Here is a 14,766-nt window from a genome sequence, read left to right as displayed (position 1 = left end):
ATGTCATATACTGAAAAATAGAATTAACTCAGTTCTCTCACTGGGGAACAAACAAAAAACAAAAGAAATTAAGCTTGCATGGTACTTGTACAGAAATACAAAAATTTTGTATTAAATTGTATTTAATTCTGTCATTAAAGGAACAGAATACCAAGTTTAAAAAAATTGGTACGAGTTTAGTATCTCATTTAAAAGACATTTATAATTAATGGGAATTTCCCCATAAATGGCACTAAATGACCATTGTGAGGGAAAGAAGTAGGATCTCTACAGCATTCCTTGTATCAAAATAAATTCTAGATGTATCAAGATTAAATGAAGCCATGTATGTAAGCAAAATTATGAAAATCTTAGAAGAAAAAAGCAATGAATTTTTTAAAAATTTAACCTTTTAACAATAGAGACTTTTCAAATATCGACACAAAAATCAAGTCATGAGGGATAAGACTGATTGATTTGCCTTGATTAAATTATAAGCATGTGATACAAAAATCGATAAAGTAGAAAAGGCAAAGAAGAAAAAGACTTATTTTTGAGACAAAATCAAATAGTCAATTTTTCATAATATTTAGGTGTTTTACACATCAGTAAAAGTTGAATAGCCCAATAAAAGAAAACTAGCAAAGGAAATAGTCACTTCACACAAAAAAAGGAATGAAAGGATCAGCAAACATATAAAATTATGCTCATTTTCAAGTATAAGGTATCATAAAATAAATTAAAAATGAAATACTATTTTTAACCTAATGATTAACAAAATTGAAGAGTTTTGTAATACCAAATTAGTAATTAATTTGGATTTTTCATATATTAGAAACTCTCATATAATTTTGACATATAAATTAATACAACTTTTTATAAGGCACTTGATAATACCTATTGACATTTAAAGATCCTGCAATTAAACCTCAGGAAATTACCCTTCAAATATATTTGACAAGGACACAAAGATATATGCTCAAAGAAGGTTACTGTGGCATTATTTCAATGTCTAAAAATTGGAAATAATCCATATGTCCATTAATATGGATATGATTAAATAAATTATGGCATATTTATACTATGGAACATAATCCATTTATTTTTAATGAGAGATTTATATGTGCTGTGAAATCAAACTAAACTATAAATCATGTGTAAGTCAAACCACAAAACCAGTAAAGCAATAAAATTCAAAATACTAGCATTTCCTTAATATGATAAATGATGTTTTGCTGAAACTAAATTGCCACTTGAAATATGATGAGCGATTAATAGCTTCAGGGCATTTCCTTTAATCCTACATGGCTGTACTACCATATGATTCTTCCACCGTTTTCTCTTACATCTTTTGACTCTCAGATAATATGAATGCATCATTTGGATCTAAAATTTACCTTTTAACAAATGTTTTCATTACCTTGAGAGAATTATAAGAATAGTTCAATTTTTATGTGGCCACACCAAAGTCTGAATTTAATAGTTTAGAAGTCTCATTCTGTAAGATTGTCCTTTGACTATGAATTATTCCCACAAAAGAAAAGCTTTGACTTTATGTCCAGTGAATTAACAACTTCGATATAACTGCTGACTAAGAACTCCTATTATCACATTGATATGAAGATCATGCTAACCAAATTCAACTCTACCATGTAAGGTGATCATATGGCATCAAAGCAACCATAACCAAAAATGAAAGTGCAAGCTCCACAATCAAGTTGTAGTACTCAGAAAGTTGGCATCCAGACAATTCAGTATCTTCTCATTTTCATTTCTATTTAATGACCATATAAATGAAAACACAAGCTTGATAACTTGTGAGCCCCTGAGGATATATCTGCCGATGCTATTTGGAATGATATTGGTGTAAGGTTTGAAAAAGAGGTGTTAGTATGAGTTGGAGACTTTAGTCTGTGACTTCAAACATAACACCAAGTGCCCTAGGATGTCTCAGAGGATGGAAAGGTAATAAAGTTGAGGGCTTTTAAAGCTCCAGGGAATGCCTTGTTTACATATTCTCAGGACCTCACCTTTAAACATTTCCTTGAAGAAAAAATGCTCTGTTCAGAACTAGGACCTAGGAGAACTGGAGTTTGTACCTTGAATTAAGTAAGGCAGAAAGGTTTGGGCTGGAGTCACACTCAGGATGACTCTAGTGCACATCTTTGGAGACATTGCTAAGGAGCAAACCCACAACTGGTGCTTTCTTTCAAGACTGGATCTTCAGGCTACAGATATCATTCCCTCCCACAACTGACCCTCAACTTCTTTGCCCATGACCCTGCAGCCCAGTTTCTGCCTCCTTTCTTCCCTAAGGTGAAAGTGGAAAAGCCACTGATGGGCCTCACTCTGTAGAAAGCTTCAGTACCAGTTGGGGAGTGGGGGGTGGGCATGATTTTAGGAAAGGTAAATTTTGTCATTTACTGTCTTACACATCAATGTTTTTCCTTGCTAGACTCCCAGAGATAACAATTCTATTCCCACTCTTCTCTAGAATCCTAGCCTCCAAATCCTTTCCCAGACTTTCTTCTTCAAGGATGGGGCTTTTTTCAAGGAGATCATAGAGGCTGTGCCTCTTGTTGTTGAAAAGCAACTGCCTGATTCTATCTTTCCCTCCTTTGTCAGCCTTTCAGTCTTCGTTGTTTCTTTCAGCTTACTTTTGTTCCACCATCTCCCACTGAATAGACAAGTGGCTGGAAGGAAAACAGGAATCTTGCTTTGAGGAATACCATGAAGAGCTCCGTACTCTAAAGTGTTCTGTGGGTCTAGGAGATGTGAAGGAATCAGGACCATATGGTACACTGTTCTAGGAAACCTGGCAAGTGCTGCCTCATACCCCCTGGTGAGTTAGGGCAAGAAGGCGGAGAGTGAGGCCAATTACAATCAGTGTTGTGCTTCTTTGAGTCCCTTCTTTGAGTTCTTTGAAGAGGATACTAGCCCTCACTCCTGGTGCCATCACACATACACTCCATACTGCGGTATCCTTCACATAAAAGTCAGGCATGGTCAGTTCACAAAATACCCAGCCTTGGTCAGTATCCAGTTGGCTCAGTACGTACTCCGTGACATCTTTTGTTACTGTGAAAGATTTGGTGGCCATGAGGGTATATAAATAAGAATATTAAATACTTCAGTGAATATATCTGCAGTGTGTGGATTTCTGTGTGTTTATGTAAGATATTTGAAGCTGAGAGTGAGCAAGTATATGCAGCATGTGATATGTATATATGACAAGGAGTGATGCAATGTACACAACCGTGTATATGTGAGATACAGTCACTAAGAGAAAGTATCTGGAAAGGCCATATTAGTTACAGTGTTATTAGGGTCTCAGGATAAAAAAGATGTATTGCTGTGCCTTTGACTTGGGGACACAGCCAGACTTATAGATCTCTTCTTGTATTTCTTCCTTCTGCTTTTTCTCCACATCTCTAGGTTCCTGTCTTCTATGTTCAGCTTCCATTCCCTGATTTCTTCTAACTCCTATTCTCTTTATTGCATTTTCCTACTCTGAGCTTTTCTTCCTCTTTTTAAAAAAATTTTATTTATTTATTTATTTATTTATTTATTTATTTACAAATAGTTTATTGTCAAGCTGGTTTCCATAAAACACCCAGTGCTCATCCCCACAAGTGCCTTCCTCCATGTCCATCTCCCCCCTCTCCCTCCACACCCATCAGTCCTCAGTTTGTTCTCAGTATTCAAGAGTCTTTCATGGTTGTCTCTCTCCCTTTCCCCCACTATTTCCCCCCTTCTTCTCCCCCTTGGTCCTCTGTTAAGTTCCTCCTAATCCTCCTATATGTGTAAACATGTGGTATTTTTTATCCAAATTAGATAATGAGACATTATTGTTTAATTAATTAGTAAAGTTGAAAAAGTTATATGAAATCTTTAGAATGTAAAAGAATATTTATCCCTGGCCTTCTTTGGAGTATAAACAGTACTACATTTCATCTTATTTACCTCTTTTTTTCACTCATTTATTGCTCTCCTGTTTGAAGTAGAACTGTACCTTCTCCAATTCAATTATACACATATGTACATAAATGTACAAATCCTGCCTTTAAAGTATAGAGAGATAATCATTCTTTAAATATGCTGTAAGACTCTACCTGGATGTTAAGTTTTTGTTGTGTGTTAAGAGGACATTATTTAATAGAATCATCTCTAGAAAGATAGAAAGATACACAACACACACACACACATACCATATATATGAATCATACCCATCTATGTTATTTTGCAACTCACTTTTTTAACTGAACAGTGTGAGCAATGTCTTTCTATGGAAAATATAGATCTACTTACCTTTTAATGGCTTAGAGTTAAGGCATCATCATCATATCAGCCATTTTTTAAAATGTTGTCAGACATAGTGTGAACGACTTTCCATTAAGTTCTCAATTTAATCTTTACATCCATATTATGAATTTGTGGTGTTATATCCATTTCCATTAGGAAACTGAGGCATAAAGGAACTAAATCAGTTGGCCAAGACCACAGAACTAAAAATTGGGGAACAAGGATTCAACCATATGTCTGTATGAGTCACACATTTTTTACTGTTATCCATTTCTCTATATGGTATTGTATTATATTATATAGGAAAACAACACTTTTCAAAGTTTATTTATTTTGGGAAAAAAAAGAGAGAAAGAGAGATAGAGAACAAATTGGGGGAAGGACAGGAGAGAGGAAGAATCCCAAGCAGGCTCAATGTGGACAGCACAGAGCCTGATGCAGGTCTCGAACTCAGAATCATGGGATCATGACCTGAGCAGAAATCAAGAGTTGGACACTTAACTGACTGAGTCACTCAGGTGTCCCAGAACACAATAATTTATTTAACACATTGCCTATTGTTAGACTGCAAGTTGTTTTCTTCTGTAAGCAATCCTATATGTGAATATCCTTTGAAACAAAATTTTATGCATACCTGTAATTATTTCCAAAATATAAAGTCCTAAGTATAGCATTGTTCAGAAAAAAATCAAGTCCATCTTGTAAATTTTTAATATTTTCAGATTGCCTTTCAAAGAGGTTTTATGAATGTACATGCCTACATTTTTCATATCTGTTTGCCCCATTCTGAAAAATACAGTGGGTGATTTCAATATATTTCACCTTTGCTAATCTAATGTGAGAGAAATAATAACTATTATTTTTTTAATTTTCTCTAAGTCAGGTTTTGGGCATTTGCATTTCTTCTGTGAATTGCCTATTAAACATCCTGTTTGCATTATTTTTATTGGAATTCATCTTATTGATTTTTAAAAGCTCTCTGGTGTTATAGTTTCCTATTTGTTGCTTATATTTTAAATATATATGTTCTTTATTTAACCACTCATTGAAAAACTGTTTTATAATAAAATATACAAGGGTATATTTTAACCAATAAAATATACAAGGGTATATTTTAACTAAGGCTCAGTCGGTTAAGCCTCCAACTTTGGCTCAGGTCATGATCTCACGGTTCATGGGTTCAGGCCCCACGTTGGGCTCTGTGCTGTCAGCTCAGAGCCTGGAGCCTGTTTCAGATTCTGTAACTCCCTCTCTCTCTGACCCTCCCCTGCTCACGCTGTCTCTCTCTCTCTCAGAAATAATTAAAACATTAAACAATTTTTTAAAATATACCAATGGTTATGGTTTTCATGGCACCCTTAGACAGTCCTTTCCCAAAAAAAGATGACAGAAACTATTCACTTATATTTTGTACTAGTAATGTCATAGTGTCTTTTGGTTTGTTTCATTTCACATTGAGACATGTAATCCATCTGGATTTGAGGGGAGAATGAGGCTTGATGTGAGAGTGTTTTTTCCAAACAGATAGCCAGGTAGCCTAACACTATTTTTAAATAATATACCTTTCTTTATTAAATTATCTTTTATCATTCAATCCCTTATATTCTTTTTTTATTTGTATTATTTTTTGAGGGAGAAGAAGGGTATCAAGAGACTGGGAGGACAGAGAATCCCAAGCAGGCTCTGCACTGACAGCACACATGTGGGATTCAATCTCATGAACCTTGAGATCATGACCTGGGCCAAAATCAACAGTTGGACGTTTAACCAACTGAGCCACCTAGGCACCCTATTTCCTTTATATTCTTTTTAAAAAAATTTTTTAATGTTTATTTTTAAGAGAGAGACAGAGATGGAATGTGAGCAGGGGAGGGACAGAGAGAGAGGGAGACACAGAATCCGAGGCAGGCTCCAGGCTCTGAGCTGTCAGCACAGAGCCTGACGCAGGGCTCGATCTCACAAGCTGTGAGATCATGACCTGAGCCGAAGTCGGATGCTCAATCCAATGAGCCACCCAGGGGCCGCTCCATTTCCTTTCTATTCTTGAGTTTGATTCTTAATTGGCTATTTTACTCATTGAGATGTTGATTTCTGAACTAATACAATATATATAACAAAATATAATAGTATATCTTAATATCAAATTAAATCTCCTACTCTCCCCAACACCACAGCTCCTTTCATTTTCATCTTTTCAGATGTTTTCCCCAGATATTTTCACATGCATTCTTCTGGATAAACTTCAGAATTATCTTCTGAAATATTCTATGAGAAATTGCTAGTGGATTTTGGTTATAGTTGCATTTGATTTTTAGACTGTTTCTGGGAAGAATTTCTCAAAATATGGTCCATGGAATAATCATATCAGAAGCATCAAAAATACTTGTTAAAAAGGCAAATTTCTTTGTTCAACCATAAACTTACTGAAAATTTCCAGAGCTCAGAAATATTTATTTTTGGCAAACTCTCACAGAGAGAATTATTAGGAACATTAATATATGAAAATCAATGATTTAGGAAGAAATGATACTTTATAATATTTAAATTTCTCACCTAGGAATTAGGTGTATTTCTCCATTTTTTCATGTTGATGTCTCTGTTCCTTACTAAAGTATAAAGAATTTTCCCCTGGTATTGATTTTGACCATGTTCTGTTAAATTTACAATTGAATGTTGGGGAGATGTTGCTGTTATGATTGTATCTACATTTAATTAATTTTCTAATTCTCATTAATATATAAGAAAAGCATATACATACATACATATATATGTAAAACTAGTTTGTTTGCAGATTTCTTATTGTTTCTAATCAGTTTTCAGTAGATTTTATTAATATTTCCAGACAGAAAATAGAATTCATTTACAAATGATGATAGATCTACCATTTCCTTTACAATAAGAAATTATACATCTTAAAAATTTTTTCTACTGTTTATTTATTTTTGAAGGAGAGAGAGACAGGGCATGAGCAGGGGAGGAGCAGAGAGAGGGATAGACACAGAATCTGCAGCAGGCTGAAGGCTCTTAGCTGTCAGCACAGAGCCTGATGCAGGGCTCAAACTCACAAACTGTGAGATCATGATCTGACCCAAAGTCGGACACTTAATTCACTGAGCCTTAGAGGTGCCCCTCAATAATTACACATCTTAATTCTAGTTTCTATTTCTAATTTCTATTGCATTGACTAACTCTTTCAGACACCTTTTTCCAAACCCAGAAATTAATGTGAATGTTTCTAATATTTCCTTGTTGAGCATGATGCTAGCTTTTGATTTCAAATAATACATATTATCATAAAAAGAAGTATACTCTAATTCCTTCTAAAATGAAGTTCCTATTTTACTAAAAATGCTCATTTGAAATAAAAGATGAACTTTATCAAATGCCTTTTGCACCATCTACTGAGATGATTTTATTCTCATTTTTATCTTATGATAAAATGTTAATATGAAGAAATATTTTAATAAATTTACTAATATTGTTCTATCTGAGCATTCATGGAAAAATTCACCTGATCATGATGCTTTATTCTTTTGGAATACTGTGTTACCTTATATGCTTTTATTTACTTTACATTTTAATTCCAGCAGAGTTAACATATAATGTTATATTGGCTTCAGGTGTACAATATAGTGATCCAATAATTCTTTACATTACTCAGTGCTCATCATGATGTGTACTCTTAATTCCCTTCACCTATGTCATCCATCCTTCTACACACTAACCCTCTGGTAACCATCAGTTTGTTCTACATAGTTACGATTCTATGTTTTGATTTCTTTTTTAATTTGTCTCTTTGTTTCTTAAATTCTGCTTATGAATAAAATTACATGGTATTTGTCTTTCTCTGACTTATTTCACTTAACATTATACTCTTTAGGTCCATCCATCTTGTTACAAATGGCAAGATTTCATTCTTTTTTATGGATGATTAATATCGGAATATATATATGTATATATATATGTATATATACATACACATATATATATTCCACTTTTTATTTATCCATTCATCTATTGATGGGCATTTAGGATGCTTCCATAATTTTATTGTAAATAATGCTGCGTAATAACATAGTGGTGCATCTATCTTTTCAAGTTAGTGTTTTTGTATCCTTTGGGTAAATACCTTGTAGTGGAATTACTGGATCATATAGTAATTCTATTTTTAAAAAATGTTTAATGTTTTCATTTATTTTTGAGACAGAGAAAGAATGAGCTGGGGAGGGTCAGAGAGAGAGGGAGACAGTAATCAAAGTGGGCTCCACACTGACAGCAGAGAGCCCAAAGTAGGGCTTGAACTCAGAAGCTGTGAGACCATGACCTGAGCCAAAGTCGGGCATAGCAACTGAGCCACCCAGGCTCTCCTGGTAATTCTATTTTTAATTTTTTGAAGAACTTTCATAGTATTTTCCACAGTGGCTGTGCCAGTTTTCATTGCCACCAATAGTCCACAAGGGTTTCTTTTTCTCCACATCCTTGCCAATGTTTGTTTCTTGTATTTTTGATTTTAGCCATTCTGACAGGTGTGAGGTGATATCTCATCATGGTTTTGATTTGTATTTCCTTAATGATGAGCGATGTTGAGAATCTTTTCTTGTGTCTGTTCGCCATCTGGATGTCTTCTTTGGAAAAATGCCTGTTCATGTCTTATGTTCATATGGATTTACAGTGTTGAGTTGTATAAATTATTTACATATTTGGATACTAACCCTTTATTGGATATGTCATTTGTAAATATCTTCTCCCATTCAGCATGGTTAGACATAAAAGGCCTCCCTTGCCTCAGCAGATGTATCTAGAAAGATGTTGATGTGGCCAATGTCAGAAAATTTACTGCCTGTGCTCTTTCTAGCATTTTTGTGGTTTTCAGGTATCACATTTAGGTACTTAACCCATTTTGAGTTTAATTTTGTGTATGGTATAAGAAAGTTTTCTGGTTTTATTCTTTTGCATATAGTTGATCAATTTTCCCAGCACCATTTATGAAAGGACTGTCTGTTTCTCATTCATATTTTGCCTACTTTGTTGAAGATTAATCTACCATATAATAATGGGTTTATTTCTGGGCTCTCTGTTCTTTTTCATTTCTTTATGTGTCTATTGTTGTGCCAGTACCATATTGTTTTGATTACTATAGCTTTGTGATATATCTAGAAATCTAGGATTGGGGTATCTACAGTTTTCTCAAGATTGGTTTGGCTATTTGGGTTATTTTGTGATTCTGATGAATTTTAGGATTATTTGTTCTACTTCTGTGAAAATTTCTCTTGGTATTTTGATAGGGATTGCATTAAACCTATAGATTGCTTTGGGAAGTATAGATATTTTAACAATATTTGTTCTTCCAATCCATAAGCATGGAATATCTTTCCATTTATCTTCAATTTATTTTATCAGTGTTTTATAGTTTTTAGAGTGCACGTCTTTCACCTCCGTGGTTAAGTTTATTCCTAGATATCTTATTCTTTTTGGTCCAATTGTAAATGGGAATATTTTCTTAATTTCTCTTTCTGCTGCTTCAATTGTTAGTGTATAGAAATGCAACAGATTTCTGTATATAGATTTTGTATCCTGTGACCTTACTGAATTCATTCATCAGTTCTAATATTTTTTTGGTGGAGTGTTTAGGGTTTTCTATACATAGTATTATGTCATCTGCAATTAGTGAAAGTTTTATTTTCCTTACCAATTTGGATGCTTTTTATTTCTTTATCTTGTCTAATTGCTGTGGCTAAGACTTTCAGTACTATGTTGAATGAAAGTGGTGAGAATGGACATCCTTGTCAGAAGATCTTAGGGGAAAGCTGTCAGCTTTTCTCCATTAAGTATAATGTTACCTGTGAGTTTTTCAAACATGTCCTTATTATTTTGAGGTATAGTCCCTCTAAACCTACTTTTTTGAGGGTTTTTTTTTTTTATCATGAATGGATGTTGTACTTTGTCAAATACTTTTTCTTTATCTACTGAAATGATCATATGGTTTTTATTCTTTCTGATGTGATGTATAATGTTGTTTGGTTTGTGAATACTGAACCATCTTTGCATCACAAGAATAAATGCCACGTAGTAAAAGATTTTTAAATGTTTTGCTGGATTCAATTTCTAATATTTTGAGGATTTGTGCATCTATGTGCATCAAACATATTGGCCCTACAGTTTGCTGGTTTTGTAGTGTCTTTATCTGATTTTGGTATCAGGGTAATGTTGGCTTTATAGAATGAATTTGGAAGCTTTCCTTCCTCCTCTATTTTTCAAAATAGTTTGAGAAGAATAGGCATTAACTCTTCTTTAAATATTTGGTAGAATTCACCTGTGAAGTCATCTGATCCTGGACTTTTGCTTGTTGGGAGTTTTTTGATTATTGATTCAATTTCATTGCTGATAATTAGACTGTTCAAATTTTCTATTTCTTCTTGATTTAGTTTTGGAAGGTTATATGTTTCTAGGAATTTTTCCATTTCTTCTATATTGTCTAACTTCTTGGCATATAACTTTTCATATTCTCTTATAATTGTATTTCTGTGGTGTTGTTTATTATTTCTCCTCTCTCATTTGTTATTTTATTTATTTGAGTCCTTTGTCCTTTCTTTTTGATAAGTCTGGCTACTTGTCAATTTTATTAATTTTTTCAAAGACCCAGCTCCTGGTTTCATTGATTTGTTCTATTGATTTTTAAAGTTTCTATATCATTTATTTCTGCTTTATTTTTATTGTTTCACCTCTTCTGTTGCCTTTAAGCTTTATTTGTTGTTCATTTGCTAACTCCTTTAGGTGTAAGGTTATGTTGTTTATCTGATATTTTTCTTGCTTTTTGAGGTAGACCAGTATTGCTATAAACTTCCCTATTAGGAAAGGTTTTACTGCATCCCAAAGATTTCTAACATTTGTGTTTTCGTTTTCTTTTGTTTCCATGTGTTTTTTTTTCTAATTTATTCTTTGATTTCTTTGTTAACCCAATCATTGCTTAGTAACATGTTGTTTAGCCTCCATGTATTTGTTTTCTTTCTAGATAGTTTATTCTGTTTGATTTCTAGTTTCAAAGTATTGTGGTTGGAAAGAGGTATAGTAGGACTTCAGTATTTTTGAAATTTTTAAGACTTATTTTGTGGCCTAATAGGTGAGGGATCTATCCTGAAGAAGGCTTCATATGCACTTGAAAACAATGTGTATTTTTCTGTTTTAGGATAGAATGTTCTGAATATATCTTTTAGATCCATCTGGTCCGATGTGTCATTCAAAGCCACTGTTTCCTTGTTGATTTTAGGTTTGGATGATCTATCCAATGATCTATCCTTCCTAGTCTCTTGTTAAAATCGTTGTTTTTAAGTCTACTTTGTCTGATACAAGTACTGCTATTCTGGCTTTCTTTGCACTTTAATTTGCATGATAAATGCTTTTCCATCTATTCACTTTCTTTTTATTTTTAATTTATAAAAAAATGTTTTAGTTACTTTGGGAGCACCTGGGTGCTTCAGTTAAGTGTCTGATTCTTGATTTTGTCTCAGGTCATGATTTCAGGGTCTTGGGATCGAGTCCCATGTCAGACTTGTGCTGAGAGCTGGAGCCTGCTTGGGATTCATTCTCTTTCTCTCTCTTTTTTTCTCCTTTTCTCTCTTTCTGCCCCTCCCCCACTTGCTGTCTCTCAAAATAAATAAATAAACTAAAAAAATAATAAAATGCTTTATTTATTTTTCAGAGAGGGAGAAACAGGGTATGAGCAGAGGAGAGGCAGAGAGAGGGAGACACACAATCCTTAGCAGTTTCCAGGCTCTGAACTGTCAGCAGAGAGCCTGACACAGGGCTTGAACTCACGAATTCCAAGATCATGACCTGAGCTGAAGTCGAATGTTTAACTGACTGAGCCACCCGGGCACCCTCTGTTTATTCACTTTCATGTGAATATTCAGATCTGCATGTGTCTTCAGGTCTGAAATGAGTCTCTTGTAGACAGCATAGAAATGGGTCTTGTTTTTTTTTTTTTTTTTTAATCTATAATGTCATTCTATGTCTTTTGATGGGAGGATTTAGTCCATTTACATTAAAAGTAATTATTAATAGATATGCAGTTATTGTCATTTTTGTTACTTGTTTTGTGGTTGTTTTTGTAGTTTTTCTCTGATCATTTCTCTTCTTCTTTTTCATGGTTTGTTTCCTTTCTTTAATGTTGTACTCAGATTCCTTTCTCTTTATTCTTTGCTTAGTGTTTAGTTATTCTTTGAATAACTATAGGCACTCTGCTGTACAGTTTATCTCTAGGACTTACTATTTTATATAACTGAAACTTGGTATCCTTTGACTAATACCTAATTTAACTAATAATTACCTCCTTCCCCAAGTGCCTGAGGCCGGCTCCAGCAGGCCCAGGGGTCCCTGAAGGATGGACGGTGTCGGTGAAAGAGACAGTGAGAGAGCCCCGAGATTCTTTCTGATCACCAGGCAGGCATCTCTGCTCTGACTGGAGCTCAACTTTATTTTATAATTAAGTGTTTGGGGGATGGCACAGAAGTGGCATTTGCCTTAGACAATGATTTCTGATGACAAACTTCTTTGATATGTAAGAATTTCCCATAACATAGATTTGTAGAAGACTCATGCATAACCTTTATCAATAGTGATTGAGGTAGGTGATTTTGATGCTTATCCTATGGGGAAGGAAGGTATCTGTAGCATACAAGACAATGTTTTCAGCATAAAAAGGGTGAAGTTAGTTCTTTGTGGGCAGGAGTCAATAGCTTGTTTGTTTAAGGAGAAGTATTAAGAAAAACAAGTCTTTCGGGAAACACAGTGTTTGCTCCCATAATCACAAAAGAAGAAGTTCCTATGATAGGTTCCTTCACAGGGTGCAATCAGCATACTCAAGGCCAGAATAAGTCACTCTGAATACTGATCACAAATGCCTTGGTGGGGCGGCACTGTGCTCCCAGCAGAAAGAATTGGGTGGGGGTGGATATGTCCTTAACTCTAAATTAGGCTTTTTGTCTTAGGGCCAGACTCAATTGTAACTCTTGTGTTCTTAACGCCCTTTATTATGTAAGTCTTGGATCTGCAAGGCCCATAAGAAGAGCCTTGTGACAATCATCCACAATGCTTTCATCTAAAATCTCTTTTGAAAAGGCAGGAATATGCTTTTCCTTATGAGGAATCTGTGTGGGGAATATCGGTCTGATCTGGAATATTGTGAGGCCTGGTCAATACCAGCAGGCTCATTTCCAACATGAGCCAGTAGCAGAAGGAGATACCAGTTTTTGTTTCTCATGGCAGGAGCTGTGCAAACGCTGCCATTTCCTTGCTGTGACTGTCATCCAGCGAGGCTGTTGCAGCTCCCAGCACCCAAGCCCCTGGCAATGACCACACCACTCTGCTTCTATGCATTTGACTATTTTATACAAGTGATATCATGTAGTATTTGTCCTTTGTTTGTTTGTTTGTTCTTTAACTCTTTGTCCTTCTGTATCTGGCTTACTTCAGTTAGGATAATGCCCTGTATGTTCATCCATGTTGTCACAAATGGCAGGATTTCTTTCTTTTTTTAAGGCTGAATAATATTTAAATTGCTTCTATGTCCTGACTAGTATGAATAATGCTGCAATGAACATGAGAGTTCAGATAGTTCTTGATTTCAATTTCTTTGGACATATATTTAGAAGTGAGATTGCTGGATCATATGATAGTTCTATTTTTAATTTTTAGAGAAACCTCCAAACTGTTTTCCATAATGACTGTACCAATTTACACTCCCACAAACAATGTTACAAGGGTTTTCTTTACTCCACATCCTTGTCAACACTTGGTACCTTCTGTGTGTGTGTGTGTGTGTGTGTTTTAACTTTTTTATAATATGCCTTCTAACAGGGGTAATATAATATTTCATTGTGGTTTTGATTTACACTTTCATGATGATTAGATGATGTGCAAATTTTCATGTACCTGTTGGCCATTTGTATATCTTTTCTGGAGAAGTGTTTATTCAGTTTTCTTGTCCATTTAAAAAATTAGATTATTTGTCTTTTTGCCATTGAGTTGTATGAGTTCCTTATATTTCAGATATTAATCCTTTATCAGGTATATGGTTCACAAATCTTTTCTCCCATTTCATAGGTTGCCTTTTCACTTTGTTGATTGTTTCCTTCGCTGCACAAAAGCTTTTTATTTAGGTTTTTTTTTTTTAATCTCACTTATCTATCTTGCTTTTATTACTTGTGCTTTGATGTCAAATCCATGATCATTGCCAATTCTAAAACCCAGAAAATTTTCCCTATATTTTCTTTGTAGAGTTTTATAGTGTCAGGCCTTATGTTAAGTCTTTTCAGTTGACTTTTGTTTATGATGTGAAATAAAGTCTAATTTCATTCTTTTGCATGTGGCTATCCAGTTTTCCCAACACCTTTTATTGGAGAAACTGTCATCTCCTCATTGTGCCTTCTTGGCACCCTTGTCAAAGATCAATAGACCGTATATGCATAGATTTATTTCTATGTTCTT

This window comes from Hyaena hyaena, unplaced genomic scaffold, assembly GCF_003009895.1.
Source record: "Hyaena hyaena isolate Hyena2069 unplaced genomic scaffold, ASM300989v1 scaffold_1538, whole genome shotgun sequence".
Taxonomy (NCBI): Eukaryota; Metazoa; Chordata; class Mammalia; order Carnivora; family Hyaenidae; genus Hyaena; species Hyaena hyaena.
The sequence above is the reverse complement of the archived record's forward strand: the minus strand, read 5'-3'. Positions refer to the sequence as shown.